This window comes from Coptis chinensis, chromosome 8 (assembly GCF_015680905.1).
Source record: "Coptis chinensis isolate HL-2020 chromosome 8, ASM1568090v1, whole genome shotgun sequence".
NCBI classification, from domain to species: Eukaryota; Viridiplantae; Streptophyta; class Magnoliopsida; order Ranunculales; family Ranunculaceae; genus Coptis; species Coptis chinensis.
Genome location: NC_141463.1, coordinates 21,228,822 through 21,236,609, shown reverse-complemented (window position 1 = coordinate 21,236,609; position 7,788 = coordinate 21,228,822). Strand labels below are relative to the sequence as shown.

Genomic DNA, 7,788 nt, shown 5'->3' with positions numbered 1-7,788 from the left:
ATAGGATAGTCATTAAAGTGACATATTACCCTTTGGTATTAAGCTCAGCAGTTATTATTTGTTATAAAAAAAACTCCTAACATACTTAAACAACTTAACCTTCAATTAGCAATGACTAAAGCATTAAAGCAACAACAAGATATTTTCTTCCATCGTAAATGAGTAAGAGTATTTGAACAGTAATAAGACAAATAGATTAATAAGAAAATCCATTAGGAAATTTTAAACTTAAGTACATTGACATAGATTATGTCCTGCTAATAGACGATAGTCGGCCCGACCCCTAAGTTGCCTGACAACCGATCCCTGAGTTGCCTAATAGATGACCTGCAATACTTTCTATTTTGGGTAGTTGCAGTGCAGACCCTTCAGTTTATCTTTAGTTTTTGCAGTCCTACTCTGGATATATATAGAACTTCCAAGTCTCAAACTACAGAAGATTTGTTACAAGAAATATTCTCTGTTTGTTTCAAAATTCACTCCACGTCTTCATAGATAAAGACATGCAGTCTCTTTCTCTTACAATTCTTCCTTTCATTGTCCATAGATATGAAACTGATAGACTTTCAATCACCTTTCTTTGATTATTTTTTTAAAAGAAGTTAACACCATTTTCATCTAACATGTTAAAATTTGAAATATCATGAAGCAGCTGAATGGAGGAGCTTTTAAAAATAACTCCAGAAATGTACGTGTTGTAATTGGATTTACTCTGTATTAAGTTGTTTCAATTATTGTTCAATCCGTCATATGCTTATCAGTGAACTTTTTGTGGTAGTAAATTTATCCACACACTATAACGACTTTGTTTCTTTATAACACTTAATTGTTTTTACTCCATATTCCTTCCCTACTGCTCTTGGTATTATTAAGGTCGTTGTACTTTCTGTGGTATTGAAAACACCATTATTAACAATATTGGCCATGTCCGTGATAATACCATGTAAAGAGGTCCTATTGGGTGACTACATAGAGTAAGGAGACTGATTATTCAATAGTTCGTTGGGAAATGTTTGTTGAGTTTGAATCTTTTCTCTTGAAGTGATTCACTCTGTGTTACTATTGACACTTTCGTTTATGAATTATATGTTTGCTCTTTTTTTAACCCTTTTAGAGTGTATGTGCCATTATTGAGAGCATTGATTTTGTATCACGCTGAAAAATATTGTAGATGTAGATTGATGATATGCTTGAACAACATTACCAATTGTGGGGGTTGATCTGTTTTCTATACGAAGCTTTGAACTCTCTCACGCACTAATCTCTTATACTATTTTTGTGTATTTGCATGAAGGAGAGGGAGACAGAGATCTGTTTTCATGAATGTGACCGAGATATGCTTTGATGAAATGTGAACATGGTCATGTAATCATGTTGAAAAGCTTCCGGGTACGTTTCCTTTTCACCATTGGTTGTAGGCATTAGCTCACAAACACATGGATATTTGCTTTTGTATCGGGAAGAAAGGGAGTGAGAAGCAGTATGATTGTAATCGATTTAAAATCAGTTGAACTTTTATCATTTCTATTACTGATACATAAATTATATACCTGGATTCAGTGCTTGCAACTCAAACAAATTGAACAACAACAGATTGTCCAATTCATAAGTTGTTAGTCCGATTATCCATGAGATCATCGTTAACATCTATTACCATGTTGCGTTCCAATGCAACAACTCTTGCCTTAGTATATTATGGACCCGTATATTATTGACATACCATAACAACCCCCCAAGATAGTTTATTGAGCAATCGTTTACAAAAACCTTGAATATTTAATATTGGTGCATAATATCTGGAGTGTTTGCATTGGCTAGCTACAAGGACCTGTTAACTGTAAGTATATTTCTTTGAGGGTATTAGGGTGGAATTCCTCGATAATGAAGTACATTGTAGACAATATCATAGACTAATGGATACATAAGATTTCCATGTCATGGTAGGCTCAATGGATGACACATACCATTTATGATTGTTAAGTGCTTGACTAAGATGCAAGCAGTGGAACTGTTGGACAGTTAAGTGAGATGAGCTCGGCATCGAATCCACACAAGACTTGCTGAATCTGACCGTGGAAGCTTTGCATTGGTTTTCTTCTCTTCTTCTCCTTTCTAAGGTATGTTTCCCTCTTCACAAATTAGATATTATTACAGCAATTAATGACATAATGCAGGCTTTCCAGGGAGGCGTGTATGCTGCCATGTTAGTAAACTTATTCCCCAGACAAACAAAAGAAAGAAGACTTGCAGCATAGGAACTGTGAAATGATTGTTGCATTTACTGATGACCGGGTGACATTTGATCCAAGATTAATAAGTGTTGACATTATGTTATATGTCAAAACCTGCTTCACATGTAGAATATGTATTCTAAGTGAGCATTTGTTTTAAATGTCTTATAGCTTTTAGTCTTCATGAACTACTTCAATAGAAATACGACAATATTGAAGTAGTTTGAATCACTTATTCTTTTTCTCAATCTCCTTTGAATCTATAATTTCGTTTTATTTCAATCTCTTTACTAATGGCTTCCATGTCAAAGACAAAATTCACAACAGTAAAAGTTCAATCCATGTTTCTTATAGATTCTCAATATTTAAATTGGCAATGGATATGCCCCACATTTCATGTCATTGATCTTCTAAGATTCATTTTCAGGTCAAGCTGTAAACACCCTTCCTGTCCAACTCTTCAATTGATTTCCTATGTAATGTAGATCATTCCCTGAACAAACATTTCAAAAAGTTTTGCGATTATTTTCATAATGATTTTGGTTTTCCAGGAATGATCTCTCATGAGTTAAATCTCTTTTCATGTTCATGGTGTTTGTTGGAATCCATTTTGTGCATTGATATCACTTTTTGAATTTCATTGTGTTTATAACTAAAATTGGGGAAAAACCAGAAATACAAAAATGTGACGATGGAGTATATAACTATATATCGTGACTAAATGTGTGAAGGCTTTGGAGATGAGCTACTTAACCTGTTGTGAGTTTGTGACTTTATAATTGGTACACATGAATAGTCCCACCTTTGAACAAAATTACCGTTGCTTCTTGATGTGGTCATTTCCTTGAGAAAGGAGGAACAGGAATATGATAGCATAGGTAGGGTTATTCATTAAGCTCTTACATTGTTTTCATTGCGAGAGTTGCGTGACTGCACAAGTGGGAATAAATAGATTTAGAGTAAACTTAGATGGTTGTGGAAGCATCCATTGATAGGGGAAATTTGTGTTCCAATATTTGGTTTGAATAATCTTGCTTATGCTATCATATTTCTCTACCAATATTTAGATTGAAAGAGAAGGAGCTTGTAAGATCATTGTGAGGACTGTTGGATCCCAACTTGAAAACACAACCGACAGAACAGACATAGAGATGACAATTTACAAAAGCTAATAAAAAATATTCATAGTGGAGGTGAGATAAAGATTTAAAATTTTGTGTTTTTTTCTAATCTATTGATCAACTTGTTTATATTTACAACTCCTTGAAATAATCATTATATTTACTCTTCAAAAGAATCTATCAATATACATATATTATTTATTCAAGTAGACTTTAGGCTTTTGAGTCATTAGCTATCTATGTAGTATGTCCATCCATAGGCCGGGCCAAATGGCTAGTGAACAAAAAGTAAACAAACACATAAACAAAGAGTAATGAACATGAAAACCAACAAAGTCCATACTAGCTACGTAAGTGTAGAAACAGTGAAAACAGACGATGAAACTATATATTAAGGAAACAAAACCTAAGTATACTAAGGCTATGTTTGATAGGAGCTGTGGCAAATGCAAATTTTGTCACCATTTGCCACTGGCAAATTTGTTATGTGACAATTGCAAATAACTTGTAGCAAATTTAATTTGCCACTGTTTGATGATACTGTGGTAAATATCATTTGTCTTGATTTGTAACCATTTGCTGCTGTTTGATTGTCCAAATTTGCCGCGGCAAATATTTTATTTTTTCATTTTTTGTGCTTTTAAAATATTCAAGATTTAAAAATTATAGCTACTCTTATTTGTAAATTTATTTTATTTGTATATGGTTTCACTTATATAACACTAAAAAAAAGTATAAAAACTTGCCACAAAAACATAAAATGTACCAAAATCTCAATTTGGTTGAAGCCTACATTTGATGATTCGGTCCCTCCATTGTATCTGGCTATGCATGTTGGAAAGCATTGAGCTAAAGCACTTGAGAATGTGACATATTTTTCTCTGAGTTGTTACTGAATTATCCAATTTAAGTGCAACTGTGCAAGAGGGATGTAGTTCCAGAAAGCAATTGTAACGAAAATAATGTAAAATGACATATGTTCTCTGAGTGGAGTCAATAGATATGATGCTTGCAAAAGCTCGGGATGTTACAATAGAAATGAATTTTAAAGAACTTCGATCAGTGTTCTCTACTTGAAGAATCTCAAGAAAATGACAGATGGGTTTAGCACCTTCTGTACTATATTGAATTACAAATGGAAATTAATAAGACTTCCAAGAATTCTATGATCTCATAATTATTAGACCAAAAAATTAAAGGTAAGCTATCTTGCACTCAGTTTATGCTGGAGCCAGAGGAAGAAGCTGATATACCCCTCCCGAGTACTTGCAAGAAATCTAGATCACCAGAAGCAAAGAAGACTGAACCACATCACCAGCAGCGATAGCACGGAACCACCATCACTAGCAGCAGTGAAGAATCCACTGCACTACCGGTCCACACACACCACACACCACCCACCACCACTACCTACCGGTGACACCACCGCACACGGTCCACACACACTAGTCATTACACCACTAAACCACTGCCACCACCAAAGACGACTCACCAAGATTACCACCACACTCACACACACACAACACTACAAATTCACACTCACCACACTACCACCACCAGCACACACTCACCACACCACCACCACACTCACACACACGCAACATCACAAAACGCACTCACCACACTACCACCACCAGCACACACTCACCACACTCACACTCACACACACAAAACCACAAATACACTCACCACACTACCACCAGCAGCACACACACTCACCACAGCACCACCACATTCACACACGCAACACCACAAAACACACTGACCACCCACCACCAGCACACACTCACCACACTACCACCACCAGCACACACTCAGCACACTCTGCACACAACACACTCTGCACCACTCACCACACTCAAGACTCGCGCACACACTCAAAGACTCAACACACAAAGACACTGCACCACTCACCACACTCAGCACTCTACACACTCAGCACTCAGCACACTCTGCACACTCGGCACACAGCACACTGCACCACTCACCACCACCACACTACACTACACCACACACACACACTTCACCACTCAGCAGCAGCAACGCACACACACACTTCACCACTCACCACATACTACACCACTCAGCACTCATATTTCTAGCATATTTCAAGATGATAAGATAATATAGCTATGAAAGGGAAGCCGACAAAGGCTGTTTTGAAATAAAGCCCACTATCTAAATGGTGTCAAACATGCAGTAGTACACAGTAACATTGTACCATACAAAATCTTAATCCAGTATATTTTACGATCTATTTTTCATTTCTACATGGGGGACTTTGGACTTATTATTGGTTTATTCAGTTTCAACTTGCAACTCAGATATTGAAAGGTATAAATGGAAGTTCTTTTGTGGTGGATTAATCAAGCCAAGGCTGCCAAGCCAATCAAAATCAATGAGGAATATGCTTTAAGCTAATTAAAACTTATAAGCAAGTCAGAAGCCCAGAACCAATGAAGCTGATCAATGCCAAATGTGAGACAATTTTGACCATTTGATGAGCTATGTCCGTATTCCCACAATTTCTCTCTTTGCTATTTACCTTCCACCCCTCAAAGGTTCAAACTGCTCTTCAAGATCTTCATAATAAATAAAAACAGAGCCAAATACTCAACAATCATGCACTGAATTAACAATCTAAAAAAAAAAAAAAAAATGAAATCATTATATATACTTGGACCCTAACCCTAACATAAAAGAATGAGAGGATAAAAATTAAAATGCACACACATGAGAGAGATTGAGAGAGAGAAAGAGATGAACAAACCTCCTCAGTCGAGTTGTGCAAGTCGATGATTATGTTGTTTGTGTCCAAATCGATACACAACTGTGCGAGGAGAGAAATTAATGAGAGTGAGAGAAGAAGAGGTTAATGGCAAATAGGAGAGAAACTAATGAGAGTAGAAGGAGAGATTGAGAGAAAATGGGAAGAAGAGCAACCTGGTTGAGCACTCCAGTGATTGATTTTTTTTTTTTTTTTTTTTTTTTCGGCTCTTTTTTTTTGGTGGCAAATCCACTTATTTTGGTTGCAAATTTGTGTACAAATTTCCCATTGCAAAATTTACTCAGCTCCTCCTAGAGTAAATTTTGCCACCAAAATCATGGCAAATGACAACTTGTTGCAAATCCAAAAAAAATTTGCCATGACTCAAAAAACACATCAAACAGTGGTAAACAAGTGAATAGTGCCATTTATTTGTATTTGCTATGGTAAATGGGGCTATCAAACACAGCCTAAGATATCAGGGATAAAAAGTAACTAATTCCTCCAAGGTGAAGGATTTAAAGATGACGTGTTCTTAATTGAGTTTTGGATAACATCACACTCTCCCACAGAAAATATTTTGGAAAATTGTGCATTTCATAAAAATCATACTTTTCTATTGCCTTACTCTTTAAACTTCTAGATATATCTCATAAAAATTGTTTTTGATGCTTAAAATCAACTCTAAAAGGAAAATGCTATTTTATAAATGGAACTCTGTCCATGTAAAATTAGCGTGGAATAGCCTGATCCCTTAACTGCATTGAGCCTGGGTCGGGCTTGACGCATTGTCCTTTTTAAAAAGTTTAACCCAAGCCCAAAATCATAACTTTCTCAACTCCACAATGATCTTCGGACCGACCTTTAAAATTTGAATGAGTCCGTCAAGATTTTGAGAGGGGTAGCGGGCAGGGGATTGGGTCACATGTTGTGAGGACTTTGTGAGAGGAAGGAGAAGAACGTGAGACAAGTTTATATATTATTGTTGGGTCACTATCATTAATCCTATATATATATAAGTAGGTTCTGTTTACCATAGTTTATATCACACTCTCTTACAAGATGAACTAAGTGCCAATAATTTGTGGACATGATCTACTAACTATTGATAACATCTCCACAAAAATTTGTCTCATTTAGAAATCTCTAACCTAGTTAAAAATCGTTCTCAAATTTGATTTTTTTTAAGCGACTCAGATTTTACAATTTTTCAATCATCTTTTGACATAGTTAAACATTATCAAATGAGTTGAAATTTAGTAGAGGTGATCTTCGTGTTTAGTTGAACACATCCACAAAAAAATAGGTTATAATTCACGTTGTACGTAAAGTTGTGGAGCATGGTATAAACTATGGTATAAAAAGTGTACGCACTACCTTAGTATTAAACACTCCCTTTTATAAGTGCCAAAAGTGTAAGTAGGAAAACTTGACTTACAGATCAAAACTTACTTATAAGTAGCAATTCAATAAACAAACACTCCCTTGGTGTTTACCCCTAAATAAAACGTAAAACGAAAAAAAAAAAAAAAAAAAAAAAATCATGGAATTGTGTTTAATAAAGAACATTAGTTTCCACACTACTGTACACAATAATAATTTACAAAATAACTAATTTGATATACTAGTAATAATCAAGTAATGAGAAGAATATAAATGAGAGGAAATG

At 35.4% G+C, this 7,788-nt stretch overlaps 1 long non-coding RNA gene across 1 annotated transcript; it reads left to right on the top strand.

The window, feature by feature from the left end:
* Window positions 1–1,173: 1,173 nt before the first annotated feature.
* LOC147480475 (uncharacterized) lies at window positions 1,174–2,569 on the top strand. The gene is made up of 3 exons (XR_015205801.1): window positions 1,174–1,389; window positions 1,945–2,117; window positions 2,184–2,569. It is a non-coding gene; the product is annotated as an uncharacterized LOC147480475 (long non-coding RNA).
* The last annotated feature ends 5,219 nt before the right edge of the window (window positions 2,570–7,788 follow it).